The sequence below is a fragment of the Falco peregrinus genome, chromosome 5, assembly GCF_023634155.1.
Source record: "Falco peregrinus isolate bFalPer1 chromosome 5, bFalPer1.pri, whole genome shotgun sequence".
NCBI lineage: Eukaryota > Metazoa > Chordata > Aves > Falconiformes > Falconidae > Falco > Falco peregrinus.
Window position 1 is genome coordinate 99,893,526 of NC_073725.1, and position 24,546 is coordinate 99,918,071.

Genomic DNA, 24,546 nt, shown 5'->3' on the forward strand with positions numbered 1-24,546 from the left:
GAAAGCTTTCTTCCTCGGTTTGCTGCCCTCAAATCTCCCAGCAAGTTTCCACTCTGGTAACGTGTCTCAACATACTTACTTCTCCCTTAGGATGCATTAAAAGGCAGAGAAGTTATTCCTTCCAGAAACTGATACACCCTTCTGTCATTTAGCTAGAAGTGGCTATTTTATCTTTCTGAACTACAATGCATGAATTTAAAATGAAAAAGCCAGACCAATGTAAAGAGCTCCCTCCAAACAATACCAACTGCTTGCAAACAAGCAGCAGGGAAGCATTCAACTTGGTCGTCAGCAACATAAAGAGTTAAAGCGAAAAGGAGCAGCGGAGTCGCCACTTAATACAGGGGCATCTGTCAATATAGGCTTCAATACAGCTACTCATGGCCTTGGCTTCTCAAGCCCTCCTACCTGCCGCTGAAGATAACTGTTCAACACCAGCAGGCTGCCACAGCAGTACACAGACATCCCCAAATGGCCATGCAGGTGATTTGCACGAACACTTAGATGCCAATTAAAAAAGATTTTTTGCCAGGTTTTTAAATATGCTTAAAACAGCCAGCACCTACATCCATCAAAAGTTTAAACAGTGAAAGCCTGGTTAAAAAAAAATATAAAATAAATTATGCAAAACACAAGGGATTGGATAGGGAGGTATAACAGAAAATGCTCTGACAAGCATCAAAGCAGTACTGACAGAATCACACAAAATCTTTGGTTCTCTTTAACTTCCAGAATCAAAAGAATTCGAAGACGCAAATTACAGGGAACAAGTCACAACTGTTTTCAGCAGCCTGTTACTAAGGGCCATAGATCCGATGACCACTTCCCTCCATTCAACAAACAGTGCCTGAAAAGACAGAAATATATCCACATGGGAACAGAAGCCATTATTTTATCAAATCGATTACTGCTGAAACCTTTGAGCCCTAAACAAGTCTTCAGTAAAGTCTTATTGGTATCTAGGTTAACAATTATCTTTTTACAACTTCTCAAGACATACTGAAGGTAATAGCACCCTCTGGTTAACAGAGAGCTAATTGATGCAAGAAAGATAGGCAATGGGATTCTGGGATGTTACTATTAAAGATAAACCAGTCAATCAATCTAACTTTGTGCTGAATAACAGCAGAAGAAAAGAGTTTCAGGATTGCCTTGTAAGGAAGGTACCGCATACAACAGCAATGGGAAACCTAATGAAATCCTAAACAGTCCAGTGAAAAAGGAAACCAAAACCAATGATAATGTCAGTCTATTTTAATTTTAAAAATTGAGAACATGAACTTAAGAGAGGAATTCCCCTTTAAGAATTCAGGCTATAAGCACAACAGAGCTCTGGCTGTCAGGTTTAGGTGGGTGGCCATTTTGATCAATCTCTTAAGCACGTATTCTGCATGTCTATATTAGAAATACGAATTCCTCCTAGCTGCTTTCTGAAAAGCTCTTTTAATTGAGACACTGTCTCCTGTGCAATGTCTTCTCTCAAAAGTCAAAAGTCAATGCCCTAGAACTGCAGGAAGCTAGGCCAAAAAAAAACCCACCAAAAAAACCCCTCTTCTAATTAATGCCTTTCCATAAGCAAAGGAACTTCATCTCAACTCAGAAAACAACAGCAATTATTGAACTTCAGTGTATGGCAACATAAATTTCTTGCTCAGCTGAAGAATCATCAGCTTTTAAAACAACAGAACTGTCTTCCTTAATACACTCCTCTCTTTTTCAGCATCTTCCTCAGTCAACACAGCTTCTTCCAATTTTTATAACCTTTTTCTATGGGGTCTTAATTTATGCCAAGAAAAACACTGTCTGTTAAATGGCATCATTAGACTCACATGATTTCTTGTGGTACATGTGAAGTTTTTGGTCTCTTGCATACTAAATGGTCCTTACAGTACGAAAGAAATTAGAATAAACAGCTGCTTTATTTTGTGCTCTGAAAACTGAAGAAAACCAGCCCTCAACGAAGAAGTCATCCTTTGCTTGGGGAAAGTAAATGGGCAGGAAGCACAGGAATAAAATTAGCACTGATTTCTTCACCAACATGCATGTGATCTGAAGGTGGATATCCCAGTAGATGTTTTCAGAAGCAGAGCTCTACGTTTTCTCACAGATTAAGGTAAGATATGGACGTTCCTCATAAACATCTAAATTTAAACTGGGGGGGGGGGGGGCGGGAAGAGGGGCACGCTTTGGGTCTGATCCCAAAGCCTGACACAGCCACTAGAAATGGTTATTGGATTAAATTCTTAGACAGCTCAGAAAATAGCAGGCTAAAGATTCTTAGCAGACTTTCCAAGACTATTCGTTCATATCTGGCTTGGGAAAAGTTTGTGAAGTGTCAGACTGAAGGAAAATTTTACCAGGAAAATCTGGGTTTGAACCACAAGAGCAGCTGACTATAACAGTATTGCCCAGAGAGTATCAAACAGGTGCTATAACCAGAAACAACACAAGTAAACAAAACAATAAACCAAAATTACTTAGTGCCCTGTAAGTAAGTTTCTTCATCGTGCGTAACAAAGCAACAACTGAGAGGAACTTCTGAAAGGCATAAATGTCAGCTCAGCCCCCCGCTCAGGCTGACCTTTACGAGAGAGTTTTTCATTTTCACAATCATTTGCTATGGGAATACAGAACTCCTTTGAAAACCTCTTCCTGGAGTCTACAGGAGAAGCACAAGCCTTGGGAAAAGAATGAGATGGTCTAATACTCCCAGCAGTCATGAATTTCCAAATCTGCCCAGTTACTTGCGAACTCTGCTAGTGATTTGGGCAGGGGAAAAGGAAGCTTTCCCTTCCTTGTCCCCCTCCTCAGCTATCCCAGTCTCTGCATCTCTAGGCATCTCGTCGTGGCTGAGCGGAGTTACACCCCAGGAAGAATTTGCTCCAGTGAGTCACGTTTCTCCACAATTGCTAGCAAAGGTTGAAACAACGACAGCTTTCAAAATTCCCATGGCAACAGCTCCTTCTTTCTTCAGACTCTGACTCCACTGGCAGCCCTAACACTGCACAAAGTAGCAGCATGCAGAGGCGATTTAAAGCCTGTAGTTCAGGTAGCATAACTTTTATTTAATAAAAAATTCACCAGCACAAACCACTAACTATGGCTGGAGATGTAACCTTGAACTAAGGGACCTAATCCTTGCTCCAGTATGGATCCTTCTATGTTCCTATCTTTGCAATAATGGTCTTATCGAAAATGTTGGAAATTGGGTTTTTAAGGTCAGTAGGAGACCTTTTAAAAGCTCTCCAAATAGAACAGAGGTCATGACTACTCGTGGTCATTGACATTACAGCAATTTTTCTAAGTACAGGGATATTAATCCCAGGAGCCTGACAACTTCAATTTTAGTAATGACAGTCTGTCCACCTAAAACTTTTAGTGAAGTTTAATATTCCTCACTTCACATACTGATCTGGTTTGTGCTGTTCTTAAGTGGTTTAAAACACTTATTTCGCTGTGAAGCTGGTTGACCAAATTTCAGCTGTGCATGCAATGAACTCTGTATATTGTAGCATCATTGCTCTCAGAGTAGCCTATGTAGTTAGAAAAGGTTGTAATTTTATTTTGCTTTTTTCCTTTAAAGCAACTACATTTTGTAAAACCAGCTAATTATTTCTCTCCTGGAAGGAATACAAAAAATAATAATAATGTTTAATTGAATTTTATAATGGAAAAGGTCTACTGTAAAAACACCTGTTGTATCGGTAATGATGTTACCTGGGTTGAATTGATACTTTTCAAACAGGCTTGATGAGGATAACAACAGTATTGCACAGCTGGATGCCAGTGTCCTGACATTATTAAAAGCATATATGCACTGTAATTCACATGAATAGTTTTACAGAACTATTGATACAAATTAAATTTCATGATTGCTTAAGTGACTGCAAATTCTGAGCTCACAAATTTGTTCCATGTAAGTAAGATCTGAAGCAAAATCTGTAGAATTTTTTCCAAATTTAAATACTTCTGTTCGATAGCAAAAAACTCCTCCCGCGACACCTATTTGGCTGAAAAAAAGGTGTCCTCAGCACGGTTAACAGCATCAGCATGGGCATCTAATCCCTGTATCATGCTAAATATTTTCTTCTTTGAAGTGATAAAAATCCAACTGTCAAGCACTGCTTGATCTGACGTGCTGCCTCGGGAAAGCTAATCAAAAGGAAGTCTTATAGGTTCCCCCTACTTAAATCCACCCACCTGAATACGCACAAGTTAGAATTTTTATGAGGTAAAAGAGACTGTGCTGTCACAGCTCAGTGTTAATTGGCACAAAGGTTTGAGAATACCTTAGTTTTAGTGAACTGCTTTGATTTTAAGACTTCTGAGCTGAATTTCCTTGCTTCTTTATAATCCCATCTTAACTATCACTGAGTTTGAAGTGAGAAAGGAGCTTAGACAGATCTATATCAGTGTTCATTCATGCCAGACTGTTGCATTTTCATCTCAAACAGGGTTAGACAAAAATTCAGATTGAGAGCAGGAGTAGCAGGGGGAGCCCAGGGAATACTAACCCCTGTTCAGCTCTCATTGGAGCAACAGGTGATGATAAGTCACTGGCCACCAAGTCACTGGCCTCTTATTTTCTTTTCTGAGTCTTCCAGGCAGATTTTAAAAAAAACAACAAACAAAACCAAATGAACCAAGCCACACACTCATCCCTTTCCCCTCTTTCTCTCTCTGGGTTTGTAAAATGCAATGATATGGCTAAAGCCCAACAAGAACTTAATATGGCTACTGCTGTAAAAGACAACAAAAAAAATATTCTATAAATAAATTAGCAACAAAAAGAGGGCTAAGAAGAATTTCCATCCTTTATTGGATGTAAGGGCAAAGTGACAAAGGCTGAGGTACTCGGTGCCTTCTTTGCATCAGCCTTTAACAGTAAGAGGCCAGTCTTTCTCTGGGTACCCAGCCTCCTGAGCTGCGAGACCGGGACGGTGAGCAGAATGAAGTCCCCATAAACCAAGGGGAAACGGTCAGCGACCCGCTGTTCCACTTTGACATGCACAAGTCTATGGGGCTGGATAGGACCCACTCGAGGGTGCTGAGGGAGCTGGTGGAAGTGCTCACCAAGACACTTTCAATCATTTATCAGCAGTCCTGGCTAACCGGGGAGGTCCCAGTTGACCGGAGGTTAGCAAATGTATCATCCACCTACAAGAAGGGCCAGGAGGAGGATCTGGGGAACTACAGGCCTGTCAGTCTGACCTCAGCGCTGGGGAAGGTATGGAGCAGATCATCTTGAGTGCCATCACACGGCATGTACAGGACAACCAGGTGATCGGGCCCAGTCAGCGTGGGTTTATGAAAGGCAGGTCTTGCCTGACTAACCTGGTCTCCTGCGACAAGATGGCCCACCTAGTGGATGAGGGAAGGGCTGTGGATGTTCCCTAACTGGACCTTAGTAAAGCCTTTGACACAGTTTCCTACAGCATTCTGCTGGAGAATCTGGCTGCTCATGGTTTGGATGGCTGAGCCCAAGGAGTGGTGGTGAATGGAGTTACATCCAGTTGATGGCTGCTCACAAGTGGTGTTCCCCAGGGCTCAGTGCTGGGGACAGTCCTGTTTAATGACTTATCAACAACCTGGATGAGGGGATTGAGTGCACCCTCAGTAAGACTGTAGATGACACAAAGTTGGGTGTGGGGGGGTGGGAGGTGAGCAGGGCGTGTTGCTCTGCTTGAGGGCAGGACGGCTCAGCAGAGGGATCTGGACAAGCTGGATTGGTGGGCCAAGGCCATCTGTATGAGGCTCAGCAAGGCTGAGTGCCAGGTCCTGCCCTGGGGTCACAACAACCCCCCACAACACTACAGGCTTGGGGAAGAGGCTGGGAAGGTGCCTGGTGGGAAAGGTCCTGGGGGTGCTGGCTGACAGTAGCTGAACGTGACCCAGCAGTGTGCTCAGGTGGCCAAGAAGGCCAACAGCATCCTGGCTTGTGCCTGAAACAGTGTGGCCAGCAGGGCCAGGGCAGTGACCGTCCCCCTGTACTTGGCCCTGGTGTGGCCGCACCTCGGACCCTGGGTTCAGGTTTGGGCCCCTCACTCCCAGACAGACACTGAGGGGCTGGAGCGTGTCCAGAGCCGGGCAGGGGCTGGGGCACAGGTCTGATGAGGAGCAGCTGAGGGAGCTTGGGGGTTCAGCCTGGAGAAGAGGAGGCTCAGGGGGGACGTATCGCTCTCTACAACTGCCTGAAAGGAGGCTGGGCTGGGGGTTTGTCTCTTCTCCCAAGTAACAAGCGGTAGGACAAGAGGAAACAACCTCAAGTTGCACCAGGGGAGGTTTTGATTCGATGTCAGGAAAAATTTCTTCACCAAAAGGGCTGTCAGGCACTGGAACAGGCTGCCCAGGGAGGTGGTTGAGTCACCATCCCTTCAGGTTTTTAGAACATGAACTCTGGGCACTGTATATGGCACTCCAGGGACGTGGTTTAGTGGTGGGCTTGGCAGTGCTGGGTTAACAGTTGGACTTAGTGATCTTAAGGGTCTTTTCCACCCTAAATGATTCTATGATACAGACAACATGCACTTGAGGCCTTTCAAGACCACGTCCTAGGACACTTACTTCCCAACTGCTAAGTAGGAACATTCACATTTCAGCAGTAAAGTACAGTAAAAGATGATGCAGCTCTGGTTTACTTTCATCCCCCAGTTTTGTTCCAGTGGCTTTTTATCTCATGCCTCCAGCCTTTCAGCCTTTCATTTACTTGTGTTAAACACTCCTTTGCTACTTCAGTTCCCAGCCATGCCAGGGTACTTCAAAAGTCTGGATGTCGTCTATTTTGATCAGGTGAAAATATTATTAGCAAAACTAGAACATAAATCACCACAGGTCTCCACCTCTTATTGAAAACCAAAACCAATGATGCAAAAGCAGGGGTACACACTAATGCAGGTGTGTGCTTCAATCTGATATTAAACGGCTCCAGGAAAGGTGATGAAACCCTAGGTTGACCTTGCACTAAAATATGAACAGGATGAAACGTCACTACTTGAGGACTGACAGATATCTTGCGGATTACCTGGGAAATTATCAGTGATGGATAAAGAACCACATTTCACATATAGCACTCATTTTCAAGAACTGTCTTGTTTTTCTCTTTTACACTGTCAGCCACATATAGGCATTTCACATCATAAAACTCCCTCTGTAATTACAAATGAGCTAACACCACTTTACCTGATCCTCACGCCTACGACTAATCAATGCAAGATTCAAGCGATCTCTAGGACCAAGAACAGAATTTACAATTTTAATAGCATTACTTCCTGTGGAATTCATTATTATTTTTGTTTAAACTTGAAGTATCTGATGACTGGAGTTTAGGAGTCACACTTCATAGCATTTACCACATAGCTTTCAATTTGTTTCAGTTTGGTCTTATTTGTGCACTGAAAGGGTTAGAGATTCTTCCTCCTTATTTTCATAGAGCTGCCTTTAGTAACAAAAATAGAAGATCCCAATTCTGCCAGCCTTGCTTATCAAATTAGAGCCAAAAGTAATAAAATGGCTGTTGGAGAAAAGATTTTAACAAGGTGCCCAAACACTGTCATTTTCATAACATTATGCTCTATTAATATCTTTCCCAGTATTTTCTCAAAAACTTAAATAAGCCATAAAGCCTTTGAAAGATTGCCCACAATTTACAACACACAGTACACAAACTTTAATCTTACTTTACCCTTTTCTTTGTAAGTACTCATGCAGCTTCCAATGTCTAGTAAATATTATGTCTTCTCACAGATAACCAGCCATTCAACTAATTGGAGATTTCTATTAAGATTTCTCCTAAACTCTCCCTTCCAGTAGCATTTATTCATACAAATTAATCTCCCTGAAAATCAAGTCCTACACTTTCTTTGTATTGTCAATTTCTGTAGGAGATACGGGTATTTTGGATTAACAGGTAAAAACCCTTTAAGTCTGGAGAATTTACTCCTACTGTAAGGTCTTGAAAGCACATTCTTAAACCATTGAAGATAAAACTCAATCTATTTTAGCGCCGTAGAATACATATTCCTCTTTTCCATCAATTGGCTTTGCTTTAATATTGATAACCAGTTTAAAAACCCAACAACAGGGATCACTAAATACTAGGAAACTGACTGTCAAAAGCCGAACCTAATTTCAATTAATTTATAATGCAATTTCTGTCTAAAAACTTTAATTTAGTTCTTTATGAGAGCATTAAACACAGAAAGCCTCATTTTACATTCATACAGATTTGTTCATGAGTCACCTCACAGCAAAAGATAAGGTGAGCACAAAACTAAACAAACATTCTCTCACTGGCTGTCTATCCGGTGACTTCCACCTGCCATGACAATGTTACATTATACCTGTGTCAATTCTATCAACACTAATTAATCTAACAATAACCTTCTCCTGAATTCTCCCTTCAGTATTTTAAAAGTAACAGTTATCTCATAAATCAAAATCCTTGTCTGATTGTCCTGGAGGTCTGTATGTAATAAAACTCCACTTACAGAAGTTGCCTGCAGGGGATGCTTCTTCCTTTATCTGTCCTTTTTGAAAGTGAAGACGGACCTAGTTTCTGACAGGTCGATCTGTGTGCCATGTACATCTGCAGTCTAACAGCTTTATATAACCATGAGGAGTTTCAACACAGGGTTTGGGGGGTTTTGCCCACCTCCACGTAGTGGAGAAAGTGAAATACTCTTAGAGCACATCTTGACACAGTCCCACAGCCCAGCCTACTGTAAAACAATCTCTATCATCGTACACTGGCAGACTGCACAGGCTTAAATCACACCAGGAAGCAGTCAGGACAGGTGGCTGCAAAAATATAGGTTTTCAGGGAGCCAAAACCTTACTTTTTGGAACCACTTTTGTTTAAGAAGTAAGTTTTCCCTGTCAGCCTCCAGGAACGTAGCTCACTTGAGAAACACCTCTCAGAGGCACCGGCTGGCAGGACACTGCCAGATTGTTTCCAGTACTTTGGGTTTAAAACCATACAGGAATGGCATTTATAGTTTCATTGATTAAAAATAATTTCCCCTTCATTTAGGGAGACAAAGTCTTTGCATCAAGATAATGGGATCTAGTGTCTAAAAAGTCAGCAATATATCCTTTTGTGAAAGCGAGTCTTGGGGAGAAAGGGCACAATTATTCAAAAAAGTGTTTGCAGAAGAGACTGAGCAGTGTAACTGGCTGGAGATCTCTGCCTTGTTACGGATATTCGAGGAAGAAAGATGTGTGGCGGTGAGGAAATCGAAAATTGACGAGAACAGATAATGAGACCCAAGTCTGTCACCTCTAGCTGAAATCTGACCTAGGCTGAAAAGCAGCAGACAGCAGAGCTGCCGCGTGTTGGGAAACAGAGGTCACCTCGGCTGATCCTGCTAAGCACCCTCATCTCCAAAGACATCAATAAGGCCCAGGAGGCCTATGTGAAGTCTGCCCTGCCTCTCCACCAGATATGAAGCCTTTGATTAGGAGAAGGGCCTTCTGATGGGGCTACACAGGTAACGCTTTGACTGCTTGTATGAAGAAAGGATTCCCACACTCATTTTTTCTTCCTCCAGACTCGGCAAAAGTGTTTCTTTGCACAAGTGCAAGCATCTGAAATGGGTGCTCCCTGCTTCACACCACCACTGCTCTCCCCATAAGGGTAAATTCAGCCAGCAACACGTTATCACATTATTTATTCATGCAAACACTCCACTGCAAGGGGTCACAAAAGTCATGATCCTACAGGAATAATGTGAAACTGTGCCTGTATATGGCCATTGGCACGAGAGAGTGTATCTGCTTTCCCCAGACAAGCCAGAGGATGTTGATAAGGGTACAAGGCTTTTCCAGGAACAATAGAAAGATTGTGGGGTTTATTTTTACTTTTTAAGACCTGAACTATGCAAAACAACTCAAAAGTGATTTAACAAACAGCAGATTTCTAAAAGTCAAGCAGTGCCCAAAAAATACTTCTAAATAAAGATATTAGAGTTCAGTGATTTGCAAAATATGGATAGATTTTTCTAACCTGTACTTCTGCAAAGGAACTACAAAATGTTTTGGAGCTTAAAATTAAAAACAAAAAAAGAGAAAAAAACCCCCAACAAACATACCCCAAATCTATTGCAACATCTTATTAAGAAAAAAACCCCAAACAACAAAAGCTAAAAGAGTCAGGAATGCAAAACCTGTCCTGTCCTGCCTGTCGAACCACCTCAACTCTTCCCATTTCCACACATCCAGCACTAACATGCAGGTAGCATCCTCGTGCCTGCTCTGCAGCTGCAATAAATACTGCACCGTGAGCGTAACAGGTCTTGCTCCAGCTAGCTACAGCCTCGCTGATTAGATAATACACAAAGTACCTGCCACCCTGGGCGGATCAGAGGAGTGTGCTACCACATACAGAGCAGCCGGCACCTTGAAAGGGATGAAGCACATCTACAAATCCCGATTTTAATTCTAGTCTCGGCCTTCTTAGTCTTCTGGGCAAATAATGCCTTTCTTGTCTCCCTTACAGTTATGGGGGGGCAATAACGTCTGCCCTTACTAAAGTGCTACAAGTAAGGATCTCTCAGCCATTCCCTCAATGAGGTCAAAGTTAAACATAACAAATGCACAAGCTACCGTGAGCTCAGTGTGATTTTTATGGCCCAGACTCTACCTGAAGATTTGACAGTAAGAAACAAATATTTTCCTTGTGAAGCAGCACACTGGAAATGGAAGTAATGGATGTGCTAAAGATCTTTAAAACAGCATTATTGCTGTGTTCTGGGTTAATCAGGCCTGTACAATTTGGTACAAAATTAATCATCTAGGACTGTAGTAATAAAGTCTCACTTGGAGGCTGCATCTCTGCTTGGCATAGGCCCAGGCATGCACACTATGTCAGATTGCTGAAAAACCACGGGGAAGAAACAGAAATAGTCATCTTCCCTACCCAAGTGCCTCAGGCATTCTCTCCATCACACCAAACAAGGAGACACAACATCTCCCATCACAACTTTGCTGGATTTAGTGCAGGTACAAGACATTTTTCTGTGCTCTTTCAGTCATGTGGCAACTAAGAGTTTCATTACAATAACGTATCAAATTTCTATCAAAATTAGCTTTATTTGCTCTTGGTTCTTGTTCCCAAAAGGCACACTAGGCAATAAAATAGATAAGACTGGTCTAAAATAAAACATTAACTCCTACTGACTGAATAATTTTCTCATTGACAGTGAAACAAATGCAAACTACTTAAACACTAATGGCTCCTCTGTAAAACTCCTAGTAAATGAATGTTGGTGCTGTTAATTGCTATTAATTGTAGCTTAGTTATGATTTGTGGTATAGACGGTTGTAGTACCTTTCACCAAAAATGCATCAAACTCAGCCGCGCTCCGTTTCCTATTAATGTCATCATCTCTTGTAGAGCGGGGGGCACACACAGACTGGAGGCACCTGTTACACACCAAACAGGGCACTACGTGCTCCTCCGGTTCAGGCAGCCAGCGCGCAGGGCTGGGCTGCTGAGGGGGGGGAAAACCACACCACCAAATTACGTTTCAGTCTCTCTGTGCCTCTTACCTCCTTTCAGCTCCACTGAGTATGCCAGAATGCCCTTGCCTCTGCATGTTGGGAACGTCAGGAGGATGAGACTGCTCTCAGTTATCATACTGGTAACAAAGTATTTGGAAGCAGAGGAGAGAGGAGTATTCATGCCTTCTTCCGGTCTTCTTCTCATCATGAGCAGGACTAGACATAGGCTAGTCCCAGCTCTACACAGTAATTTAAAATCAATATAATCAAAGTGAACTTTGTCACCTCTGCTTCAGCTGAGTAGGTTTTTCATTTGAGTCCCTTGCCATTTTTCTCTCTGAAAATAAGTTCTTCAGTTCCTAGTCTGCCTTGAAATGAAATAAAGCTATCCTTGGCTTCAACGGCATGTAAGCAGTCTCTCAAGGAATGCAAGACAGAGCAAACTTCCACCATCTGCACACTCCAAAATTCAAACACAATGATCTGTATTAATTATTTAGGACTCATATTTATACCCATTCAATTATATTGAGCATTACTTCTCCTCCAGGGAATTGTTACCCTCCCTTAGCACAAAAGAGAGGACCAAAGTGCATTTCTTACACTTAGTAATAAGATGGTAGCACCTAAGGGCTGACTTTTCCCACAGATGTACATTCACTCTGGAATACAGGCAGTAGGCAAGCCTGACAGGCTACACAGCAATGCCCCGAGGAAAGGAACAGTTACTAGTACCCGAAGATCCTACCACCAGACCATCGCTGTAGGTCCTAGTGGGAGGATTTACAGCTAGCATTTTGTACAGAAGAAATCACCAGCTAGACTTTGTTAATCGTGTTATCACGCGCCCTAATTCATACATCTCTCCTACAGCAAAACCTTTTTATTACAGAATTTCAAAAACCAATACTTGAATTTTAAACTTTAATATGAACTTACATTTTAAAACATTAAATTATCCAGCGAAGCGGACGTGAATGTGAAAAAGGGCCATTTCCTCCATCATGTCATTAAATTTGAAAGTACTTATTTATTTTAATAAGTTGAGATGTCCATATGCCAGGAAATTAACATCAAAGAATGTTAAATATGCCCAGTATCACTTATGGAGCACTACGCATTTTCAAAAGTAGCATAACTCAGCAAAACTACTTTCCCTGCAGTTACTTTTTATTACAGTTTCCAATAGTATTTGGGGGAAAAAGCTGAAAATGTTTACTGTACTCTGCACTCCAGTTCTAACAGACATCGCAAGATGCAATGTTGAACCAGGTATCCAGGCACCACAACCACCTTCCCTAATTTAAGGTCTTCTGTTAATGCAAAACAAATGGTTGTCTACCATGTGCTCTTCCAAGGTTTTCTGTGCAGACTTCTTCATTGATCAGGACCATGGATGGCCTCAGACAGAAGGGCTGCAGGGACTCGCACTGTTTCCTCTGAGAGTTATACTTCACTTAGCACAACAGGACAGAACTGTGACCAACACTTTGCTCACTTGAACTACCCAGACATTTTCCACTATTAAGAACCCATCTGCTGAAATGGCAGAGACTTCCTTGCAGAAGCAGGACTTAACTGGCATGTACTCTGAAAAGCCACTCATGAGAGCTTGCAATTTTGACTAGAGGTCCATAATGGATGAGCCTTGTTTCCTAAGGAAACAGGCTTCTGCATTTGATCCTTCTATTGCAGCCGGTCTACCAATTCCCCTTCTCTTACCTACCACTTTTGAACCTGCCAGCTAACTGATCAAATCCGAGAGAAGCAGGTGATCTTAAGATGCATGATAGCCACCGGTTTCATGAAGTGAAAGCATCAACACACGGAACAGTGGCCCAAAGCGCTACTGAAGGCTGTGAAAGAAGCTTAAAGCTTCTTAGGCATTAGAGACTTTTCACAGGAATACGAAGCACCTAGCTGCTCGTAAAGCCGTATAGTTCTGATTTTTTCAATGGCAAAGAAAGGGAAGGATCTTAGTGCCTTCTCCAGCTCATAGTCCTCACCTTGTTACACCCTGCTTCAGCCATTCATGCATTTAACACCAAGCCATATCAGATGGCTTCTACAAGTTTAAAGTAGAGGTAACTTGGCTGTGTTTGCACTGAGACCAATTAAGTCCTGCAGACATCTGAGCAGGCCTTGTGCAATATAAACAGTAGCTGAACCACATATACCAAACCCTTCTTTATAGAAGTCACATCCAATTCTCTCTGCAAACTTATCTTCACATAGCAAATACCCTTCCTCAGAGATAAGCGTATGATAATACCATATCATGCAGATAATTGCCTCAATTTCAAGTCTCCAGCAACAGAAATATAAATTAAAAACATGATCTGAAGTGCCACAGAAGCTTCCAAGTTGGAACATATCCAAAGTTCATGTCACCTCTGGTTAGGAGCAGACTAGCATCTGGCATGTAAAATGGCTTTTCATACCCCAAGGGGCCAGAAGGCTTCAGCAGCAGCCTGAGACACACCACCACACCTCGGGAGCAAAAGACAGCATGTAAAACTGAACATGAAGTGATCTAAACTCTCCATGACTTCACTGTCATCGTTACCTCAGGGTAAATCTTATTTCTGTACTTGAGAAATACACTCTCACAAACGCAAAGCAAATCATGTAACATCCAATTCTTCAGAGTGCGTCCACTTACCGATTTGTTCATACAGGAGCTCGGCACATGGGATTGACCCAAATGCTCAAGGACCAGATGATGTGAAATACATCAAAGTCATCCTGTGAGGTCAAAAGCACGTGATCAACATTTAAGTGACCTTCATCACCTCAGCTCTAGCTACGAGTGTATTACAAGTGAGTCGGAAAGGGGACAGGAGATATTTGTTTCACTATTCCACACAGGAAAAGGAACAGAAATTACCTTCACATGCCAATATACACCACCTTCAGGCATTCAATTGCAAGGTCGTTTCTTCTTTTGTTCATTTTTGAGGAAATTTATACATCAAGACAGTGGAGAATATTTCTGACCTGTTTCCGAGACTAAGAACGCTATGTGAAACAGTTCCTCCTGAACTTTCTGGCAGCTGGACAACTGAGATGTTGGCCTGAATGCTCTAATTACAGCAAGGTAAAAAAAGCAGTATGGGCCAGCTACAGGAGATCTCAGTTTGTCCCTCTGCTCAGCCAAATTTGGGTAGTCTGAGACATGTCACCCAGCCTCTCTGCGCCCTCCTGGTCTTTACAGCTGTGATCACAGTATGACCTTACCTTAAAGCAGCTACACTGGGATAGACATGTATCAGCCCTCACGCCTGCAAGGCTGTAATCCTGTGGCAGTGTGGAGCAAACAGGCGTGAAGTAAGACTGCATTCGAAGAGGAATGTAGGGGAGGAAGGGTGTACTTTGGTCACCAATCGAATAGAGCAGCTTAGGTTAAACTTGGCAGTACTGTTTGGAAGACAACAGGCAGGATTTTCTTTGAGATGGAGAAAGATGGCAGGCTCCTTTGGTGGAAGAGTAACTTGCTGGTCAAGTCAGCTCACTTCAGTATTTTTAAAGCAGTTACTCATCTCAAAGGTATCTCACCTTACTGAAGATTCAACCATAAACACTCCATGAGTCAGCAATGCCCACTAGTACTATGTCAGCTCAAGTTGCCGTCTTCATCTTTCTGCTCCTAATTCTTCATGAATGCAAACAGTCATCTCACTAACTGTCCTGAAAACATTATCAACGCACAGTCACACTCACCTCACAGCTGGGCAGTGTTAAGAGATGGGAGTGGGTGGGAACACATACTTAGGAATCATTCATTCAGGGTTCAATTGAATTAAACCTACTTACTTTCCCAGCTCTACAAAAACAGAAGCTTGATACTCAGGTTCTCAGTAAGGCTTGACATTACTGTTATATTGCAGAACAACATACCTCTTCAATAAATCATTCCAGTGCCAACAGCCTCCCTCAGATAGGAAGGCTACAGAGATGACCCTTAAGAGTTCAGAGGAGAGTTAAAAACATTTCCAGAAAATCACTCAAGTGCTGTTTAAAGATGTAATTTATATGCACAGCTCTGCACTCCATTGCAGGGTTTCATATTTATTTAATTTGATGGTTAAAAGTCTGCCCATCCAACTCTGTGGGCAGAGTCTTTAATAAAAAAACTTTGTAATTTAGAGCCAAATGTTCAGTGTATTGAATCTGAAAAGAATGTCTTCTTACTCAAGCCCAACATTGTCCCAACCCTGCTGGAAAGCACTAAGAGCACCAAACAGACTGAGAGCTCCAACAAGGCAGCCAGCACAGGGAGAAGTTCAGTTTGCTGCTGAAGAAAAAATAAATCTCCATAGCTGGATCATCTCCAGGAAGGCCTCTCCTGTCAGCTCAGGAGCTTCTCAACACCTGTGCTACTGACATGGTCTCCCCCAAGAAAAGGCAGTCTCCAAGGCAACCAAGATCTCTTCAATTAGCATTTGATAAGGTTGGATGTGTGGCCTAAGAATCAGTGCACAGCACTGAGACTCCCACTCTGCCGTACACCACATGGGGTCTATCAAATAAGTTACTTAACTGTCCTGCCCTTCAGTTCCCACCACGTAAACACATATTCCTCAGGGATATTCTCCCTCAACTGCTAAGCCCTCATACTGCACTACCAACTGACACCTCAGAACAGCCATAGATGAGACACTTTTTAATTCTACCTTCCACTGACAGGCATGTGACCTTCAACACAGAAGAAATGCACGGGACCTCTGCCCACCTGCAGCAGAGACTGCCCCACGGGCAGCTGGCCAGGTGCTGGGTGGCAATGCCCTCCAGCAGCCCACCGCTGCACTGCTCCTGCTTGCTCATCCCTTTGCAAGAACCCAGCGGGGCAGACTGACTCCTCCGGCAGCCAGGGGCTCTTTTTTCAAGGATCATAATGCTGAAGAAGTACAAGTCTTCGATGCCACATTCTGTAAGATGGAGACACTTTCTGGGAAGAGGGAAAGATAGGGCAATTCCGGGAGCAGAGATACTGAAAAGAAGATTATATTCTGAACAGCAACTGGAATGACACAAAGCAGCCATCTGACATCACAAGAATAACAGAAATAAATTTACATCTACTGCATCAACTGCAGTACTGGCCTTGCTCAGCCCTTTCATACAAAGACTCCACTTATATCCTGCAACTAGAATTCTGATTCATTCCTTGATTATTTCATGCTTGGACTATTGCAATAATGTTTGTGCCAGCTTTTTTTTTTTTTTTTAATCCACACACTACAAGGCTATTCAAAGCTTCCCTGCTTGCTTTCTTTCTCACTGCAGTATCCTTGCTGTTCCCATACTTTTTTCCCCATTGTTATTCTCCTATATGCATTCAGTTACATATGAAATCAAGACTGGAAGTTCAACGTATTACTGCAATCATTCAAGAACCTCAAGGCAACAGCAGGCTCCAACCTTCTATGTATTCTCCAGTCCATTTGCTGAGCTTGTATTACAGCTGCTACCCAAATACTCCATCTTTCTTTTGTATGCTTAAAATATAGTCATTTCACATGTTTTTATGTCTAAGGAGCTTGAAATATTTTATACTATTTCCTATTTCAATGCCTAGAAATCAGCTAAATTGACAACTTTTTGCTGCACTTCAGCACACTTTCGGTTTTATGGAACAGTGCGCTGGTTGTTGTCATTCCAGAGGTTTTCTACAAATGTCCCAGTGTTCACATTGAAAGAAAATGCAACAAAAAGCACAGTACGTTTAAAGAAGTGAGAGGTTCCCCCATCTCCAGCAAAAGCAGCTCTTTGTGCTTCCTCACTTCAGCACAGATATAGCCAGAGCTATGATTACAGCAGTGATAAGTAAAAATACTTTGGTATAGTATTGGAACAACTATATCTGAAGGTCTGAAGATTTCATCTAGCATCTGCTCTAGTTGTTTTATCCTTTTGAACTGTGGTAGGGAAAACTTCTTGAAAGAATGATAGTTGAGGGAACATCCGGCTCTTTGCACCTCTTATATTTAAGCTTCTCAAAGCTGGTCATCTGCCAAAGGCCTATCTACTAAGAAACAGCAAAGAAAGAATTCAGAGCATTCAAAAAATTAGAGATTTGCTTTAATGTATTTAAATAATGAAAAACCATCAACTTCCAGAAAGAACCTTGCCAAATAAGAACTAAAATAAAAAAGAAAGCAATTTCACCATAACCATGTCCAACATTTAAAAATTTCAGTCAACCATTTCATTACAAACTGGATACCACGATTGACTATAACTGTACTTGGAATAAACTGTAAGCATGCCGCAGAAGAAAAGGTGGCAAGAAGAGAGAGTAAACAGTATTAATGGTATTCAATAAGGAAATCGTGTCTGTGTCTAAGTAGAAACTAAATTACTATCCGAGGTTTTCTTAGCAGATTATTTAGAAACTTGCCAATAGACAAACAAAGTAAATGACAAGACTCTCAATCAGAGCTGTGTTCCCCTGTAATATGGCTTAGTAAAAATGATACAGACTTGGACTCTGGCAAGGCTGGCTCTCCTTAAAGGACTGCTAATGTTAAACACTCAACACAAACGTGACTGTAAAGTCCTTATTCATGCTAGCTTATGGTTAGGAAGATATATCCTGTTCTCAGGGACAGGAACTTGAAAACTCATTTCTTCATTCTCATAATAAAACCAAAAGATAGTATTTTGTATTTGTTACTTCATAATGCAGAATAGCTAAAGAAAGATAAAAAGCATTCTCCTTGACATCCTCTAGTAAGGACACGTTTTGGTACAGGTTCTGCAGACAAGTATGTGTCTAGCGCACATTTCTACAGTGCCTAGCTCCATGGACACGAAGACTCATGACCCAGTACCGTCAGAATACAAACAATCAAAATATACAGATGGTATTTCCTGTTTATTTGAGAAAACACACAGCAGTATACCACTTGCTTTAGCTATGCACATTAAAAATCAGAGTTCATGCACTGACAGTAACAGCAGACTCTCAAGCTATGGTTTTCCACATTTCTGTTATGAAAGAGCGTAGCGCTGATTTCTGGAACAACTGTTACTCTAATAGGATTGCACATGAAAACAAATGCAACACAGCTGGCTTCAGCAGGGTTCAGCAAAGACTACCAATCATCTCAGAGGAATGGAGATAAAATATTCAAGGCTCAGTTTACTGATCAGATCAGATATTAATGGGAATACTTTTCCTAGACCTCTCAGCTTAGTTCCTCTTTAGAAAGTCAGCTTAAATGAGTGAGGAAGGGAAAGAGCCAGAACCTACTCATTTTGACCATCCTGTGTTTAACAGAGATGAGTAGTCTTACAGTGGAACGATAACTGCGCACGTGGTATGCCAGAGTTTTGGTCAATATCAAGATTTATTATTCTGAGGGACAGAAAGAATGAAATACTGACCATGGCAAATAGGCCATTAGTTACTTCTCAGCTCAATAAGTCTTTATGCTTTCCTTACTATGTGCTGATTGTTTCCTGTCTAATTCACATTAGCAGCTTATTTAATAGAACACTCAGCAACGAGAGAGAAATTCACACATTTACGAACAACATCACCAAGTTACATTTCATCACAGTTAACACCATTTGCTATTCTTTCAGGAAATAACCTTTACTGATCTTCCCTGTTTTAATGCCAGCAATTGCTTTTGAGATGAACACTCAATTCTTACATTCCCCACCAGTTGTATTTTAAATAATAGCATCTTAAAGGACAGCAGTGACAGTCTAAGTGTTGCGGAACAAAGCATTCACACAGTTAGTGCCCACTAGCATGACAGCATGGCCACAGTTCCTATTCTTAATGGACACTTTTCCTCACTCACGGGGTCACATCCCTTACTCTTGTGAAGCCTACTTTTCTTCTATTAACTTCTACTAATGTTCATGGTAGTTGCATAGTATCTTGGAGAGAAAGGATCCCACATATTCGACAGAAAACACATCAGTAAGGACACAGAAAAAGAACAGAAGCATCATATGTAGCGCTAATAATTTCACACAGAAAATGAAGGATCAAAGACACAAATAGGAAAGAGATGCCTTGAATACACCATAAGATTAAAGAGAAAAACAACTGTATGCATTTTCTACATGGGTTCTCTTTACAAAGCCATAGTTAAGTAAACAGACAAACCCCAACACATATACATGCTTGGCTACTGTCTGCTTTTTTGTTCTCTGAGAAACTCAGATGGTTCTGATTACTTAAAATAGAGCATTCCTTGAATGAGTCAGCTTCCAACAGTAAGGCTGATCAGTGGAACAGTCACCAAGAGAGCAAGGCACACAAGCCCCGCCAGTGCTAGCACCACAACTCAACTGGGAAACTCCGGTAACAAAAGCACCATCACCTACAACATCCTGCCCCAGGACAGTGCAAACTCCCATTCTATATCCATAGATCACATATGTTAATAATTAGATATCACATATCTGAAGGCTCAAAAAGGAGTTTCCTGATTTAGGTAACCGAGTAAGGAGGAACATTTCCCCACAGCCACTTCTGGTTTTCCACAATCTCATGCAATAATTGTCACATTAGTTTTACATAATAGTTTTTCAGAAAAGCAGCTGTGAGTAGGTATAGTCCCTTCAGAGCTACTAGCACTTAAGATACAAGCATCTGCATCAATATCCAATACTGTAATCTCCTCCTAAAGTCCTCACCTTCTCACTATTCATTTTTTCAGCCTACTGCAAGGCTAAAGAGCATCTGCTCAGGTCACCAGCAAAGTGTTCTCAGCGCCAACAGATGCAACATTTGACATTGAGAGGCATCTTTAAATATCTGGAATATTATGCTCTGAAGTAGCATACACTACACAAGGGAGGGCTAGTCAGAAAGCCCTGGATCTGCTAGATGTCTCAGTTGCATATTTCTTTAGGATTTCTTTCTAAGTTTTGTTTTATTTTAAAAAACAGCTTATGTATTTACAAAAATATTTCTGTGCTAATGACAAGGCACCCGAACTACTGTCACTACTGCGGGTATTAGAAACATACCGAGTTCTGTGGCAATTATAAGGATGTCCTAGAAATCATTTCAAACTTGTCCATTCAGTGGTTAGCCTAACGGAAAAGATTATTGTGAAAAGACTACACTGAAGCACATTCATGATCCATACCTACTTCTTGCTTTGACTGTGCTGCACCTATCCCACATTCCTGTTAGACTACAAGTAATGGGGCCAGTTGCAATTTAGGAAGTCTTTGGCAAACCATAAGACACTATCATGGAATAAATACTTCGGCAAAACATACAAATACACACACGCAGAGAAACCCTGCTAGAAATGTAGTTGGAGCTTCCTGAAAAATCTGAAAAAGAATATCTAGGAGATTTCAGTCTGTTCACTTTTACAGTTCCTACTTAAAGACAAGTTTAGTCTTTGGTTTTCAGTGTTTGCTCACTTCCGAATTTGGTTTAAAGAGCTGCTAGTGTAGACATAATGAAGTTTGTTCTGAAAGGCTGATTGTGTTGCCTTCTACCTTTTTGACAGAACCCATTTAAAATGGGCCTTCTTCATTTAATTATCTAGTCTTTATTTTTGCAAGTTTTATTTGTGAGCTGGAATAAATGTCTACAGACACACTTCTGACTATAACAACAGGCTTATTTTATAAGGCTTAAAAATAGTTTTCTTTACAATCAGCCAGTGAAGCAAGAGCTCTGTGGTGCTGGCTCCGTGGCTCTGTCCAGGGCACATGCAGTATGAGCACAGGGCACTGCGGCTCACGGGGTCCTGTCACAGGACATTTAGGTATGTAGGTGCCTATGTTACAGACCCAAGGGCTGTCTGACTCCTGATCAATAATTAAGGTTTATTCACATTAAACTCTTGTGCCTGAGAGGAGCACTGTTACCAGGCAGCACACAATAATGCTACAGATCTTATGAAACCAGGAAAATTCCTGATTCTCCAGAGTTTAAACCAGCTCCTGGACCATCCACCCTCCACAAGAGCATGGAGCCACAGAAGGGTTTCCTACAGGCTACAGAGGAATTGCTCTAAAAGAACAGCATAGGACAGATAATATCCTGTGGAAGAGAAAAGACTGAGGGCTCTCTGCAATATGGCTTTTGCATATTGCAATAGTGGGTGGGGGTTTTTTTGGTTTTTTTTTTTGTTTGTTTGTTTGTTTTTGTTTTTTTTTTTTTTTGCATATTGCAATACGACAAAATTGTTTGCCATAGCAAAAAGGCTATGCCCTTTTTCCACCCCTGGGCAGGAAAGCCACAACTGGCTGGCTGCATTCAGACCTCTCCACCCTGACCAGGATTTATTACAGAACACTTAAGCCCCAAAATACAAAAGCTCTCTGCAAGCAGGCAGGCACAGCTATAAATGTAAAGAGGCTTCTGCAGCTATAAATCAGTACCGCTCAATCAAAATCAATATAAAGCCACAGTTGCCTAATGCAGACCCAGCAGACGTATAGGCGTGCTGGTCAATATTGGGGTTCAACAGATAGCTGTCCACTGACAGCTGTTGGAAGCTGTCCTGGTTCTATTTGTAGAATTGTAGAACCATTTAGGCTGGAAAAAGTCTTTAAGATCATTTACTCCATTTGGCAAATTCCCTTAGAAGAAACTTCAGATTCACGAGCGCACAGTCTAACATAACTTTCTTCCCTGTCTGTAATTGCTGGGGCTGGGCCAGCAGATGTTGTACAACTAACCGGAGGGGAACTGGCCTAATCATTTGAGGATAGGAAAGGGAAGCAGCCTACCAGATAATGTTTGTAGAAGAGTCTGGAAACCATTGGCACAGGCTAATTGCTTACTGCAGAGTAAAGTTTCCACTCTCCATTGGCTCATTTGATGTATATTTCCTAGTCATGTCCAAAACCCTGCCCGTAGGACAATCGTTGTTAGCACAAACTGCTTAGTCAAGCCCTGCTCAGGTTCCTAGGAAATATTCTGGAGAATGAGGAATCAAGGAGAAACAGATAACATAGTCATCCTCCTCACTGTGCTCTGCTAGAAACAAACATCTGTCTGGCATCTGGCTCACCATTTACTCCCACCTTCAACCTAAACACAGAAGCTAGGCATTTTCATTACTTCTGGTCACCTCAGTGAGCAAATCTGGACAAAAAACATCAGATAAGGGACGCTGAACATCCCACATAGAGCTGGAAGGAACCAAGTGAGGGGAAGAGAGAGGGAGAGACTCCTACATATAAAAAGCCATGACAAAGCAGCAGCCTATAGAAATATCCTGTTTCTAACAGAGCACAGGCTAGGCTCCTTTCCGCCCTCTGATTGCCATCTTGATTTCGTCCCTTTCTCAGGAAGATGCTTGAAGTACTGAGACTTCTGTAGGACACAGCATCAACCCTGGAAAATTCCTTTAGAATCTCTACTTGTCTTTTCCCTCTCAGACACAACCCAAATCATTGCCTGCATTCACACTTAGCACATGGCCCTGTCCCTCCTGCTCCCAGGCACACGTGAGGCTCAGCAGGGCAAAGCTGCTCCTCCTTGCAGGCAGAAACAACACCACAGCTCAGGACACCAGATCTTCATCTACCTCCAAGATTCTCTTGCTCAGATGCAGTACACACACGACCCACATAGCCTGCGTACTGTATGCCCTGGCTGTTTGCTCCCACGTGTACCTCAAGTCACAAAACCATGGATGAAGACCCAGGTTCTGCAGCTGGAATACTTTGTCCCAAACCACGTTTGCCTGGAATGCCACTTCAAATCACCCTGTTCAAACAGTAGCCTGACAAAGCATCCTAAGAAATGATATTACACCCTCTTCTGGTTTCTTGACAAGTGCTGGTAAATATATCATTCCCACCTTTTCCATCTCCTAATTTACTCCTTTTATCAGCAATAGTGACTAAAAGGTTCTAATTAGATAGCACTAATCAGGTAGAATGGCATGTGATTGACAGCTGAGAAGTCACTATCTGTTCTCTGAAAAACAGATTGACTATTTTCCTCATAGAAGCGGGAGATTTATCAATAGACAAAACTATGAAAAACCCCAAAAGGTAAGGTGTAATTACACATCAGGACTATACATTTTATTTTGACATAAATCTAAAAAGGATTTGTGGGTGGTAAAAGCTTTTTTAGAGGGGTGAACAAGTGATACTACTCAAAGGAAAAACACCAACACCACCATCACAAAAATAGAATTAGGAAAACTGTCTATGCATAAACTGGTGTTAGATAGATTTGTGGGGGGTTTATGCTTTGTTTGCTTGCTTTGGGGGTTTTGGGTTTTTTTTTTGGTGTGGTTGGTTGGTTGAAGGACATCTTTCTGTACATTTTTTGGTGACAGAGATAAAAAAACCCTGCCAAGTGGAACTTAACTTGTAATATTTTACACAAGACAGCAGATAGGAACAGGCCATTCATTCCAACATACAAATTTTCCTCTATTTTCTTATTTCTACTCTTAATGAGTTTGGGGGCTTAAAAATCTGAAGTTATTTTAAGCTGCAATATGGAAATAATATCTTGTGGCAACATTTGTCCATCTGATAATCTCAAAGTTTAACCAAAGCGCCCATTTGTCCTACATTACTATAATATTTAATTTTTCTTGCCCGACTACATTGAGATACCTTGTATTTAGAGATCTAATAGAGAAATCTTGTGACTTTTGGTATTTTGTACATCAATGGAAAACAACCTCTAAGTATACCCATAAAATTTCATTTCCACTGAAATTTATGGTCTGTATAAAAGAAAGGAGTTGGCAGTTAAAAATCAACATTTGTCTGTTTATCTGGTATCAGTATTCAATCTTCCTAGAAAGTAGTATTCTTCCTTCTGCTAAAAGCAGGCCCGCACAACATTCCTCTCTGATGAGCACCAAATGTTTGAAATGCATCTCAGGTCTTCCAAAAAAGCAAGCACAAGTTCATTACGATGTTTGAAATCTTGAAATAAAAACTTCCTAGATATTAGACATTTTCCCCCAGAGTCAACATAGCTATTAATAAGATTTCAAGTTCTTGGTTTTTTTAACAACTTCAAATACAGGCTTGGAATTTTCTAGACCTGAACCATCCATCAAACCATACATCAAAGACATC

General features: G+C 41.6%; 1 protein-coding gene across 1 annotated transcript in view; it reads right to left on the reverse strand.

The window, feature by feature from the left end:
- PTPRG (protein tyrosine phosphatase receptor type G) overlaps positions 1–24,546 on the reverse strand; it is a 408,755-nt gene that overhangs the window by 293,067 nt on the left and 91,142 nt on the right. The window lies entirely within an intron of this gene.